The sequence below is a fragment of the Chiloscyllium plagiosum genome, unplaced genomic scaffold (assembly GCF_037043375.1).
Source record: "Chiloscyllium plagiosum isolate Xiang-an unplaced genomic scaffold, Cpla_swu_hap1 HiC_scaffold_28, whole genome shotgun sequence".
NCBI classification, from domain to species: domain Eukaryota; kingdom Metazoa; phylum Chordata; class Chondrichthyes; order Orectolobiformes; family Hemiscylliidae; genus Chiloscyllium; species Chiloscyllium plagiosum.
The window spans coordinates 1,592,676-1,607,092 of NW_028270166.1; positions in this window are offsets into that span (position 1 = coordinate 1,592,676).

The following is a 14,417-nucleotide window of genomic DNA, read 5'->3' on the forward strand; positions in this document are numbered from 1 at the left end:
ATGGCTGCAGGTAGAGAAATTCTCAGTCTCTGCCTATCGAGAGTCGCCAAAGGCTCAAATCCAGGAACAGAAGTCCATAATATTTAGAAGCTGGAGCCAGCCATTTGTCACCTTGAATCTGTTCCAATATTCACTACAATCATGGCTGATCCTCTACATGATCTTCACCTTGCCATTCAGCTCCACATCCCTTGATTCCCCTGAGACTAAAGATCCAGTAAATGATCCTGCACGTCCACTTGCTGCTACTTTAACACTCTGCTCTGTTCCCAGGCCAACATCCCTGGCTCAGGGTTGCTGCAGTGCTCCAGAGAAGCTAAGTGCAAGTGGGAGGAACACCACCTTGTTTTCTGCTTAGAGACCCTGCAACCTTCTGCACCCAATATCAAGTTCAATAATTTTAGTTCTGAGGTAGGGTCACTCATCTGAAAATATTAACTTTGATTTCTCTCCAGTGATGGTGGCACAGTGGTTAGCACTGCTGCCTCACAGCGCCAGGGACCCGGGTTCAATTCCAGCCTCGGGCGACTGTCTGTGTGGAGTTTGCACATTCTCCCCGTGTCTGCGTGGGTTTACTCCGGGTGCTCCGGTTTCCTCCCACAGTCCAAAGATGTGCGGGTTAGGTGAATTGGCCATGCTAAATGTAGGGGAATGGGTCTGGGTGGGTTGCTCTTCGGAGGGTCAGTGTGGACTTGTTGGGTCGAAGGGCCTGTTTCCACACTGTAAGTAATCTAATCTAATGCTGCCAGACCTGCTGAACCTTTCCATCAGTTTGTTTTTGTTTCAATAATTTTAAGGCTGAGCACCTTCTTCCATGTTGTTAGCCCAACTCCCACAAACCAAGCCCTGTCATCACATGGGTTGCTCCCACAATCAATCCATAGTCAGCCGCTAATAGTCCCCATTCTGACCTTTACTCACTCCTTTGTTTATCCAAATGCTATTCTATCTCTGGGCTCTATCTTGACCTATACTTTCCTTCTCTCTGTCTCCCCCCTACCTTCAGCAAACTTTTCCTAGCTACCATCCATCCTGAAGGAGTATCACCAGACTCAAAACATTAACTGTTTTTCTCTCACCACAGATGCTTCCAGACCTGCTGAGTTTCTCCAGCAATTTCTGTTTTGATCCACTGAGCTCTGACAGATAAAAATCAATGACTGAGCATCTCTGCAGCAGAAAAATCCAAAGTCCCTTTGAGATGGTACAGGAGCATTGACACATTTCTGCTGTGCATCTTGTCAATGGTGCACACTGCTGCTCCTGAGCATTGGTGGTGGAGGAAGAGGATGCAGTTTCAACCAGATGGACTGCTTTATCCTGGATGGTGGCAAGTTTCTCAAACTTCTGTTTTCTGTAAAGATCTCAAACATATGAATTACAAGTAAAAGTGGGCCATTTGGACCCTTGAGCATGTTCCACAATTTGATAAGATTGTGATTGTCTTTCTATACCTAATCCCACATTGCATCAATTCCTGATAACTTTAGATTCTATTGCCAAACAAAACTCCATCTACCTTCTCCTTTATACACATGAAGAATGGAAAAGCGACAGGAGTAGATGGGATTCCAATGGAGATTTTCAAACTTGGAGAAGCATCATCTCCACCAACTATTACTGAAAATCTGGGATAAAGTATCCTGCCAATCCCAGGGATGCTGTCATCATTACTGTCTTCAAGAAAGGAGGCAACGTGGATGGTGAGAACTACCGAGGAGTCTTCCTACTCTCCATCACTGACAAGATCAACGCCTGAATCCTCAGTAGGAGCTTTCTCCCAGTCTCTGAGGAATTCCTTCCTTGAAAGCCAATATGGCTTCTGACCATGAACATGATTTTCACTCTTAGGCAACTCCAAGAGAAATGCCACAATAGGAACACCACCAGCCACTGTACATGGCCTTCATCGATCTGACCAAAGCTTTGACTCAGTCAATCAGTAGAATCTATGGAAGATCCTGTCAAATTCCGGCTGTCTGGAGCAATTCATCAACATTCTTTGTTTCCTTCATAAGAAGATGTCAGTGATGGTCCTCACCAACAGTAATATGACACAATCCTCTCAGGTCAAGGCTGGACTCGAGCAGGGATGTGCCATCAGCCCTGCCCTTTTCTCCAGCCTCATCCCCATCTTGTCAAGAATTGGCTTCTGAATGCTGTGAACATTGTCCGCAGGATGGGCAGAAGCGTTTTCCATCTCCACTGGTTGAAATCCGAGAAGAAAACAACACCAACCCTACTTGTGGAACTTCAGTATGTAGGTGACAGTATCATCACTGCTCTCTTGGAAGACAGTCTTCAAGTCTAGCTCAATGGCTTCACACAGAAGCACACTGAAGAATTGGTCTCAGCTTCAAGTTCAAGAAGACTCATCTTTACCAATCTGTCCCGAGTCAAGGTCAGGTCCATCCCTCCATTAAGATTAATGGCAAAATCGCCCCGAACATGGAATCTTTCCCTAACCTGGGAAGGTAACTCTCATCTAAGGCTGACATTAATTCAACATGGCATCCAATCTGTGTGCACCACCTTCAGACACCTAACGATGAGAGGCTTCAGCGACCATGACATCTGTGCTGACACCAAAATCCTTGTGTAATTCCTTTGTCCTTCCAACTCTTCTATATAGCTCAGAAACATGGACTAGGTAGAGATACCACCTCAAGACCCTTGAGAAAATCCATCATTGCTGTTGGGGACAGATCCTCCATGTCAGCTGTGGGTATAGGTGACATCACAGGTAATAGCACCAGTGTCAAGGCTATAATCATCTGGGCCAGCCACATACACAGGAACACTTCCAAAGCAGATGTTCTTCACCTGGCTCAAGGAAGGCACTTGATAAAGAGGACAAAGGAGATATTTGAAATACTTCCTGAAGGCTTCCCTTGATAAGCTGTGATGAAGCACAGTGGTTGTGGCAGAGAAACAGTTGTGATTTCACACACTCTTTCTCTTTAAATAAAAGGAGGCCACAGCTGATCCCATTGAGAAAAGAGGGGTTAAGAAAAATAAAATCTCTTGAAGTTTCCAGTGATTGCTGTAAAGATTCTGAAGGAATGTTCCAAATCCTAGAAGAGCAGGTTTTAGCCCGAGTTTCAGGAATCTCGGGCTTGAGTTGATGTCATCCTGTCAATAGCAGGTGAAAATTCCAAATAGTTCAGTCGCAGAACTCGATGCAAAGATACAGAATGGAATTTGACGGGAATCTAATTTCACTAAAAGCTGTTGAAACTGCTCATTGTGTCTAAACTGACCAAGCCTTTCTGAAAGGTGGCCCCACTGCTCGAGGAAGGTTATATGTTTGAGGTGATTGTGGACAGGTAGCAACATCTGCAAGTGGCTGACTTTACAATAGCTCCCATAGTCATCAGCAATATCCGAAAAACATCTGAAAAGTCGTGTACAAGGTGAACCCACCTACCAAAGCAGAGGCCAGCATTTCAGAACATGTGCGAGTTATGTTCTGTAAGAGGACCTTGGGCTAAAATGTTTCAGTTTCTGGTCAATAATAACCCTCAGGATGTTAATGGTGGGGGATTCAGTGATGGTAACACCATTGAATGTCAAGGGATGATAGATTCTCTCTTACTGGAGATGATCATTGCCTGACATTTGTGTGGCTGTTGCTGATATCAGTCTCATCTCACCCCCTTGGCTTTTCCTTTTGTTCCTTCCTCACTCATGACTTTGTCTTCTTGTCATTTGGGTGGCACGGTGGCTCAGTGGTTAGCACTATTGCCTCACAGCCGCAGGGACTCAGGTTCAACTCCACCCTCGGACAACCGTTTGTGTGGAGTTTACACATTCTCCTCTTGCCTGTGTGGATGTCCTCCGGGTACACCAGTTTCATAGAACGTTACAGCGCAGAACAGGCCCTTCAGCCCTCGATGTTGCACCGACTTGTGAAAATAATCTGATGCCCATCTAACCTATACCGTTCCATTATTATCCATATGTATGTCTAATGCCCATTTAAATGCCCTTAATATCAGTGAGTCTACTACTGTTGCAGGCAGGCCATTCCACACCCTTACTACTCTCTGAGTGAAGAAACTAACTCTGATATCTGTCCTAAATCTATCAATTTAAAGCTATGTTCCCTCGTGCTCGCCATCACCATCCGAGGAAAAAGGCTCTCCCTGTCCACCCTATCTAACCCTCTGATTATCTTATACATCTCGATTGAGTCACCTCTCAACCTTCTTCTCTCTAATAAAACAGCCTTCAGTCCCTCAGCCTTTCCTCGTAAGACCTTCCCTTCATACCAGGCAACATCCTGGTAAATCTCCTCTGAAACCTTGCCAAAGCTTCCACATCCTTCCTATAATGCGGTGACCAGAACTGTACACAATACTCCAGGTGTGGCTGAACCAGTGTCTTGTACAGCTGAAGCATAACCTCATGGCTCAGAAACTCAATCTCCCTACCAATAAACTCCATATGCTGTATTAACAACCCTATCAACCTGGGTGACAACTTTCAGGGTTTTATGCACCTGGACACCAAGATCTCTCTGTTCATCTACACGGCCAAGAATTTTACCATTAGCCCAATACTCTGCATTCCTTTGTTAAAGTGAGGATTTGCGATGGCCCAGGGAATCCCTTGTAAAACCTCTCTCTTGGTTCATCTTGAGATCATATTCTTTGGAAGTCTGGAATAAAAGCCTCTTACAGACAGTTTAGTTTAATTTTAGTCACCCCCTTTATTTACCAATAGCATCACTGTTACAACATAACACTGATACCTATAAGCTAAACTAACTAGGTTCTGATAACCTTGGAGAGTAGGGTACCAGCTCTTCAGGTGCCCCAGCAGGCTACTCTGATGTACTGATACAAAGTGCCTTCCTTTATACAAAAGTTTACAAATGTTTTTAATTAAACAGATAACAGTGAAAGACAAGAAAAGTGAATTGACAGGTCTGTGTCACTCCTACAGGCCTAAGCCATTCATCAGGTGGGAAAAACATACCCAGCCGAGTTAGGCGCCTGCTAGCGAGATAAACTCCTATCATAAAGAGGTACCAGTCTGAGCTAATTGGAGAGTTCATGATGCAACCTTGCACAACTCACATATCTGATATAATTATTTTACAAAATGGCTTCTTAGTAAAGAGGGCAAACATTTGACCATAAAATGGCTCCCTGACACATTGTGCCAGAATCTCTTCAATGTTTGGCCTAGAATAATTTCTAAGCTAGAAGCAGACTCCTGCTTTTTAAGCACTGAATCATTTTGAACCTGAGGCTGAGATGTTATTGTAAGGTTGCATTTAAACTGACTCATTAGCCTTTGAATTAAACATGCTTTCTCTTCAGGGTTGTGAGTCAAATTCAAATAAGATCTGATTAGTTAGAATTAACACTGGTCTGTGACAGTGTTGTCCTGAGCTGGGGCAGGTCTGTGAGGGTGTTGTCCTGAGCTGGGGCGGGTCTGTGAGGGTGTTGTCCTGAGCTGGGGCAGGTCTGTGAGGGTGTTGTCCTGAGCTGGGGCAGGTCTGTGAGGGTGTTGTCCTGAGCTGGGGCGGGTCTGTGAGAGTGTTGTCCTGAGCTGGGGCGGGTCTGTGACAGTGTTGCCCTGAGCTGGGGCGGGTCTGTGACAGTGTTGTCCTGAGGTGGGGCAGGTCTGTGAGAGTGTTGTCCTGAGCTGGGGTAGGTCTGTGAGAGTGTTGTCCTGAGCTGGGGCAGGTCTGTGAGAGTGTTGTCCTGAGCTGGGGCAGGTCTGTGACAGTGTTGCCCTGAGCTGGGTAAGGTCTGTGACAGTGTTGTCCTGAGCTGGGGCGGGTCTGTGAGAGTGTTGCCCTGAGCTGGGGCAGGTCTGTGACAGTGTTGCCCTGAGCTGGGGTAGGTCTGTGACAGTGTTGTCCTGAGCTGGGGCAGGTCTGTGAGGGTGTTGTCCTGAGCTGGGGCAGGTCTGTGAGGGTGTTGTCCTGAGCTGGGGCAGGTCTGTGAGAGTGTTGTCCTGAGCTGGGGCAGGTCTGTGACAGTGTTGCCCTGAGCTGGGGTAGATCTGTGACAGTGTTGTCCTGAGCTGGGGCAGGTCTGTGACAGTGTTGTCCTGATCTGGGGCAGATCTGTGACAGCGTTGTCCTGAGCTGGGGCAGGTCTGTGAGAGTGTTGTCCTGAGCTGGGGGAGGTCTGTGACGGTGTTGTCCTGAGCTGGGGTGGGTCTGTGACAGTGTTGTCCTGAGCTGGGGTAGGTCTGTGCGAGTGTTGCCCTGAGCTGGGGCAGGTCTGTGAGAGTGTTGTCCTGAGCTGGGGCAGGTCTGTGAGAGTGTTGCCCTGAGCTGGGGCAGGTCTGTGAGGGTGTTGTCCTGAGCTGGGGCAGGTCTGTGAGGGTGTTGTCCTGAGCTGGGCCGGGTCTGTGAGAGTGTTGTCCTGAGCTGGGGCGGGTCTGTGAGATCGTTGCCCTGAGCTGGGGCGGGTCTGTGAGAGTGTTGCCCTGAGCTGGGGCAGGTCTGTGAGAGTGTTGTCCTGAGCTGGGGCGGGTCTGTGAGAGTGTTGCCCTGAGCTGGGGCAGGTCTGTGAGAGTGTTGTCCTGAGCTGGGGCAGGTCTGTGAGATCGTTGTCCTGAGCTGGGGTAGGTCTGTGAGATCGTTGTCCTGAGCTGGGGCAGGTCTGTGAGATCGTTGTCCTGAGCTGGGGTAGGTCTGTGAGAGTGTTGCCCTGAGCTGGGGCAGGTCTGTGAGAGTGTTGCCCTGAGCTGGGGCGGGTCTGTGAGAGTGTTGCCCTGAGCTGGGGCAGGTCTGTGAGAGTGTTGTCCTGAGCTGGGGCAGGTCTGTGAGATCGTTGTCCTGAGCTGGGGTAGGTCTGTGAGAGTGTTGTCCTGAGCTGGGGTAGGTCTGTGAGATCGTTGTCCTGAGCTGGGGCAGGTCTGTGAGATCGTTGTCCTGAGCTGGGGTAGGTCTGTGAGAGTGTTGTCCTGAGCTGGGGTAGGTCTGTGAGAGTGTTGCCCTGAGCTGGGGCAGGTCTGTGAGATCGTTGTCCTGAGCTGGGGTAGGTCTGTGAGAGTGTTGCCCTGAGCTGGGGCAGGTCTGTGAGAGTGTTGTCCTGAGCTGGGGCAGGTCTGAGAGAGTGTTGTCCTGAGCTGGGGCAGGTCTGTGACAGTGTTGTTCTGAGCTGGGGTAGGTCTGTGAGAGTGTTGTCCTGAGCTGGGGCAGGTCTGTGAGAGTGTTGTCCTGAGCTGGGGCAGGTCTGAGAGAGTGTTGTCCTGAGCTGGGGCAGGTCTGTGACAGTGTTGTTCTGAGCTGGGGTAGGTCTGTGAGAGTGTTGCCCTGAGCTGGGGCAGGTCTGTGAGAGTGTTGTCCTGAGCTGGGGCAGGTCTGTGAGATCGTTGTCCTGAGCTGGGGTAGGTCTGTGAGAGTGTTGTCCTGAGCTGGGGTAGGTCTGTGAGATCGTTGTCCTGAGCTGGGGCAGGTCTGTGAGATCGTTGTCCTGAGCTGGGGTAGGTCTGTGAGAGTGTTGTCCTGAGCTGGGGTAGGTCTGTGAGAGTGTTGCCCTGAGCTGGGGCAGGTCTGTGAGAGTGTTGTCCTGAGCTGGGGCAGGTCTGAGAGAGTGTTGTCCTGAGCTGGGGCAGGTCTGTGACAGTGTTGTTCTGAGCTGGGGTAGGTCTGTGAGAGTGTTGTCCTGAGCTGGGGCAGGTCTGTGACAGTGTTGTTCTGAGCTGGGGCAGGTCTGTGACAGTGTTGTTCTGAGCTGGGGCAGGTCTGTGACAGTGTTGTTCTGAGCTGGGGCAGGTCTGTGAGAGTGTTGTCCTGAGCTGGGCCAGGTCGAGTTGCAGGGAATGTAGGTAGCGGCGCATGGCTGCAAGCGTGGAGTGGAGGATCCGGAGGGACGTCTGTTGCTGGAGGCTTCGGATTTGTTGTAGGTACTGGTTGTCCTGGTTAGGTCCAAGTTTTGTTGGTCGGAACATAGTCCGGAGTCCGTGCGGGATCAGTCGGTTCCGTAGGCAGGTGCTGAGGAAGATGTGGCTGTGGTAGCGAGTCTGTTTGAGAATGTGGCTGAAGAGCTTCTGTGCAGAGGAGATGACCTGGGGGGTGCAGTGAGAGAGGGACTCACTGAAACCTTTGTAGAGAGAGAAAGAGAGCTTCTTCAAGGAAGGCATCCTTGTAAGAGGATTCGCAGTAGGTTGAAATCTTTGAGGAGAAAGTGAGGTCTGCAGATGCTGGAGATATTGGGGAAGTTAAAACCCCCATAACAATTACCCTGTTACTCTCACTCTTATCGAGAATCACCTTTACTATCCTTTCCTCTACATCCCTGGAACAATTCAGAGGTCTATAGAAAACCCCCAACAGGGTGACCTTTCCTTTCTTGTTTCTAACCTCAGCCCAAACTCCCTCAGTGGATGGGTCCTCAAACGTTCTCTCAGCTGTAATACTACCCTTGATTAACAATGCCACACCCCTACCTCTTTTTACCATCTTCTCTGTTCTTACTTGAAACATCTAAATCCCAGAATCTACAACAACCATTTCTGTCCCTCTAGCCATGTCTCTGAAATGGTCACAACATCGAAATCCCAGGTACCAACTCATGCTGCAGGTTCACCCACCTTATTCCGGATGCTCCTGGCATTGACACACACACATTTCAAACCAACATCCTAATTGCTGGTGCCCTCTCGTGACCTTGTAAACCTATCCCTGACCTCACTATCCTCAACCTCCTGTACAATGGAACTGCAATTCAGGTTCCCATTTCCCCCCCCCACCCGAAGAACATTAGCAAAGTCCCCCCCCACTCAGGATATTGGTACCCTCTGGTTCAGGTGGAGACCATCCTGTTTGTAGAGGTCCCACCTTCCCCTGAAAGAGTTCCATTATCCAATAATTATTTCCTCCCACGATACAAAGGTGTGCAGGTTGGGTGGGTCAGCCATGGGAAATGCAGGTTTACAGGGTCAGGGTAGGGGTCTGGGTCTGGGTCTGGGTCTGGGTCTGGGTCTGGATGGGATGCTCTGTGCAAGGTCAGTGCAGACCCAAAGGTCTGAACAGCCTCTATCTGTACTGTCGGGATTCTATTTGCCACTTGTCTTACCAAGCCTGGGTGTGGACATGGACTGTTTCAGTATTTGAGGAACTGCCAATGGTATTGAAGACAATGAGGACACCGTCACTGAATTCCTGTACTGGAATCTCTGCTGATGACACTGGTGGTGAGTTACAATCACCCAGTCACTGCAATAGGGGAAGTAAAAGTAACAAATGCTATCAAACACAGCTGCATTGATGGTACATGCTGAGTTCACAATATAGTGGAGTGTTTTGAAATATTTTCTCCTTCTCAAAGTCTCCTCAAACTGTACTTTGTAGTTTCCTCAGACAGAATCTTCCAAACCCACGACCACTTCCATCTTGAAGGACAAGAGCATCAGATACATGGGAACATCACCCCCTGCAAGTTCCCCTCCGAGCCACTCACTATCCTGACTTGGAAATATATCACTGTTCCTTCACTGTCGCTGGGTCAGAATCCTGAAATTCCCTCCCTAAGGGCATTATGGGTCTACCCACAGCCCACGGACTGCAGCGGAACCCCACTTTCTCAAGGGGCAACTAGGGACGGACAATAAATGCTCGTGAACTAAAAGAAGTGATAATATACAGCAGGAAATGTGAAAGGTGAACCACACTCTCACAGACACTGAGGAATGAGGCACTGAAATGGATCCAACTTACAGAGTCTTCACTAAGCAGCTGTGCCCAAGACTTGTCTTATTTGTTCACGTTGTTTGTGTTTCTCTGAGGTAGCTCAGGCCTGATGTTTATTCACTGAAACCATGGGGTCAGTGGGCGAGGACCTTCCCTCAGCTAACCTTCCAAAGGATTAATAAAGCCAGCTCAGCTGAATGAGAGAGCAGTGTGCTGACTGAGCTGGCTAGCTCCAGTTTCAGTTCCAGAGCAATGGCTGATGCAGTCTGTCCTGGATAACACTGTCAGCAATCCCACTCTGTCCCACAGAAACTACAAATACAATCAAAAAGTATCAGTGAGGGATCAGACTGGCATTTTCAAAAAATCTTTGAGGAGCAGCGAGAGGCGTGAGCCGGGAGGAAGTGAGGTTGGTGCGAGATGATTATTGGGAAGGCCAGTAAGTATATTTAAACTTCTTACCTTCAGGCCAGTGAGGGAGGAGTGAGCAAAGGACTTCTGGGAAGGGTAAGTAGAACAGTTTATATTGCGTGGTTGCTCAGAAGGGAAGGGGGAAGAGGAGCAGAGCATTAGTCATTGGGGACTCGATAGTTAGGGGGACAGGTAGGAGGTTCTGTGGGGGCGAGAGAGACTCACGGTTGGTGTGTTGCCTCCCAGGTGCCAGAGTTCGTGATGTCTCTGATCGTGTTTTTGGGATCCTTTGGGGGGAGGGGGAGCAGCCCCAAGTCGTGGTCCACATTGGCACCAATGACATAGGTCGGAAGAGAGATGGGGACTTGAGGCAGAAATTCAGGGAGCTAGGATGGAAGCTTAGAGCTAGGACAAACAGAGTTGTTTTCTCTGGTTTCCTGCCCATGCCCCGTGCTAGTGAGGTGAGGAATAGGGAGAGATAGGAGTTGAACACGTGGCTACAGGGATGGTGCCGGAGGGAGGGTTTCAGGTTTTTGGATAATTGGAGCACTTTCTGGGGTAGGTGGGACCTCTACAAGCAGGATGGTCTTCATCTAAACCAGAGGGGTACCCATGTCCTGGGTTGGAAATTCGCTAAAGCTATTAAGGTGGATTTAAACTAATACAGCAGGGGGATGGGAACCAAAATTGTACGACAGGTACAGAAGAGGCTGAGAGTAGGGAGTTCCCAAATCAAGTATCTAACACTGGCAAGCGAGAACCTGGTTTGAAGTGTGTGTACTTCAACGCGAGGAGCATCCGGAGTAAGGTGGGTGAACTGGCAGGGTGGGTTGGTACCTGGGACTTCGATGTTGTGGCCATTACGGAGACATGGATAGAGCAGGGACAGGAATGGCTGTTGCAGGTTCTGGGATTCAGATGTTTCAGTAAGAACAGAGAAGACGGTAAAAGAGGGGGAGGTGTGGCATTGTTGATCAGGGAGAATATTACAGTTGTAGAAAGGATGTTTGGGGACTCGTTAACTGAGGTAGTATGGGCTGAGGTTAGGAACAGGAAAGGAGAAGTCACCATGCTGGGAGTTTTCTATAGGCCTCCGAATAGTCCCAGAGATGTAGAGGAAAGGATAGCAAAGATGATTCTCGATAGGAGTGAGAGAGACAGGGTAGTTGTCATGGGGGACTTCAACTTTCCAAATATTGACTGGGATCACTACAGTATGAGTACTATAGATGGGTCAGTTTTTGTCCAGTGTGTGCAGGAGGGCTTCCTGACACAGTATGTGGACAGGCCTACAAGGGGCGAAGCCACTTTAAATTTAGTACTGGGTAACGAGCCTGGCCAGGTGTTAGATTTGGAAGTAGGTGAGCACTTTGGAGACAGCGATCACAATTCTGTCAGTTTTACTTTAGTGATGGAAAGGGATAGGTGTACTCCACCGAGCAAGAGTTACAGCTGGGGGAAGGGAAATTAGGATGCAATTAGGAAAGATTTAGGAAGCGTAGAATGGGGAAGGAAACTGCAGGGGATGAGCACATTAAAAATGTGGAGCTTATTCAAGGAAAAGCTCCTGTGTGTCCTAGATAAGTATGTACCTGTCAGGCAGGGAGGAAGATATAGAACGCATGAGCCATGGTTTACTAAGGAAGTGGAATCCCTGGTCAAGAGGAAGAAGAAGGCTTATGATAGGACAAAATGTGAAAACTCAGGGCGCTTGAGGGTTACAAGGAAGTCAGGAAAGACCTAAAGAGAGAGCTCAGAAGAGCCAGGAGGGGACATGAGAAGTTGTTGGCGGATAGGATCAGGGTTAACCCTAAGGAAGGGCTTATGCCCGAAACGTCGATTCTCCTGTTCCCTGGATGCTGCCTGACCTGCTGCGCTTTTCCAGCAACACATTTTCAGCTCTGATCTCCAGCATCTGCAGACCTCACTTTCTCCTCCTTTCCATAGGTATGTCAGGAATAAAAGAATGACGAGAGTTAAATTAGGGCCAATCAAGGATAATAGTGGGAAGTTGTGTGTGGAGTCAGAGGAGATGGGGAAGCACTAAATAAATATTTTTCGACAGTGTTCACTATAGAAAATGAAAATGTTGGCGAAGAAGATACAGAGATACTTGCATCTAGACTAGAAGAGATTGAGGTTCACAAGGAAGATATATTAGAAATACTGCAGAGTGTGAAAATAGACAAGTGTCCTGGGCCAGATGGGATCTATCCTTGGATTCTCTGGGAAGCAAGGGAAGAGATTGCCGAGCCTTTGGCATTGATCTTCAAATCATCATTGTCTACAGGAATAGTGCCTGAGGACTGGAGGATAGCAAATGTGGTTCCCCTGTTCAAAAAGGGTAGTAGAGACAACCCTGGTAATTACAGACCAGTGAGTCTCACTTCAGTTGTTGGTAAGGTGTTGGAAAAGGTTATAAGAGATAGGATTTATAACCATCTAGAAAAGAATAATCTGATCAGGGACAGTCAGCACGGTTTTGTGAAGGGTAGGTCGTGCCTAACGAATCTTATTGAGTTTTTTGACAAAGTGACCAAACAGGTAGATGGGAATAAACCGGTTGATGTGGTGTATATGGATTTCAGCAAGGCATTCGATAAGGTTCCCCACAGTAGGCTATTGTACAAAATGCAGAGGAATGGGATTGTGGGAGATATAGCAGTTTGGATCAGTAATTGGCTTCCTGAAAGAAGACAGAGGGTGGTGGTTGATGGGAAATGTTCATCCTGGAGTCCAGTTACTAGTGGTGTACCGCAAGGGTCGGTGTTGGGTCCACTGCTGTTCGTCATTTTTATAAACGACCTGGATGAGGGTGTAGAAGGGTGGGTTAGTAAATTTGCAGACGACACTAAGGTCGGTGGAGTTGTGGATAGTGACGAAGGATGTAGTAGGTTGAGAGAGACACAGATGGGAGCTGGGCTGAGAGGTGGCAAATGGAGTTTAATGTGGACAAGTGTGAGGTGATACACTTTGGACGGAGTAATCGGAATGCAAAGTACTGAGCTAGTGGTGAGATTCTTGGGAGTACAGATGAGCAGAGAGATCTCAGTGTCCATGTACACAGATCCCTGAAAGTTGCCACCCAGATTGACAGGGTTGTTAAGAAGGCATACAGTGTTTTGGCTTTTATTAATAGAGGGATTGAGTTCCAGCACCAGGAGGTTACGCTGAAGCTGTACAAAGCTCTGGTACGGCCACACTTGGAGTATTGTGTACAGTTCTGGTCACCGCATTATAAGAAGGATGTGGAAGCTTTGGAAAGGGTGCAGAGGAGATTTACTCGGATGTTGCCTGGTATGGAGGGAAGTCTGACGAGGAAAGGCTGAGGGACTTGAGGCTATTTTCGTTGGAGAGAAGAAGGCTGAGAGGTGACTTAATAGAGACATATAAGATAATCAGAGGGTTAGATAGGGTGGACAGGGAGAGCCTTTTTCCAAGTATAGGGACGGCAAACACGAGGGGACACGACTTTAAAGTGAGGGGCGATAGGTATAAAACAGATGTCAGAGGTAGTTTCTTTATTCAGAGAGTAGTAAGGGTATGGAATGCTTTGCCTGCAACGGTAGTAGATTCGCCAACTTTAAGTACATTTAAGTCGTCATTGGACAGGCATATGGTCGTACATAGAATAGTGTAGGTTAGATGGGCTTCAGATTGGTATGACAGGGCAGTGCAACATCGAGGGCCGAAGGGCCTGTACTGCGCTGTAATGTTCTATGTTCCATGTTCTATGTTCTAGATATGGGCTCAGCCAGCGTATATTATCTGTCCCTAATTGCCCCTTGAATTTTCTGGGCTGTCTCAGAGAGAGATTCAGAACTAACCACATTACTGGGAGTCTGGAGTCACAGCCCCATGGTACCGGGTGAGGATGGTAATTTCCTTCCCTAAAGGACATTTGTGAACCAGGTGAGTTTTTACAAAAATTGATAATGGTTTCATGTTCACCATTTGACTATCTTTTTATTTTAGATTTCTAACTGAATTCCAATTTCACAATTTGCCTGGGTAAGAGGTGAACCCATGTACCCCAGGATATTAGTCTGGGGTTCAGCATTACTACTCCAGTGACATTGTCATGACACCACCATCTGCCCTGATGCTGAAGCATTAATATTAATTGGTTCATTGATTTTTTTAAAAAGTGCTTCACTTCCCTCCAGGCGATTATTTGAACTTTCTTGTTGACTGGTATGGTTTTGTGAGTCACAGCAGGAAACAACTGTTTCTGATTTAGTCAGTGACCCAGACTGTGGAAAGTGTGGACAAGGTGACGGTAGCTCAGAAATTCCAGATTGACTTCAACAAATCACGAAGCAGACTCGTGAAGATCTCTGTTCGG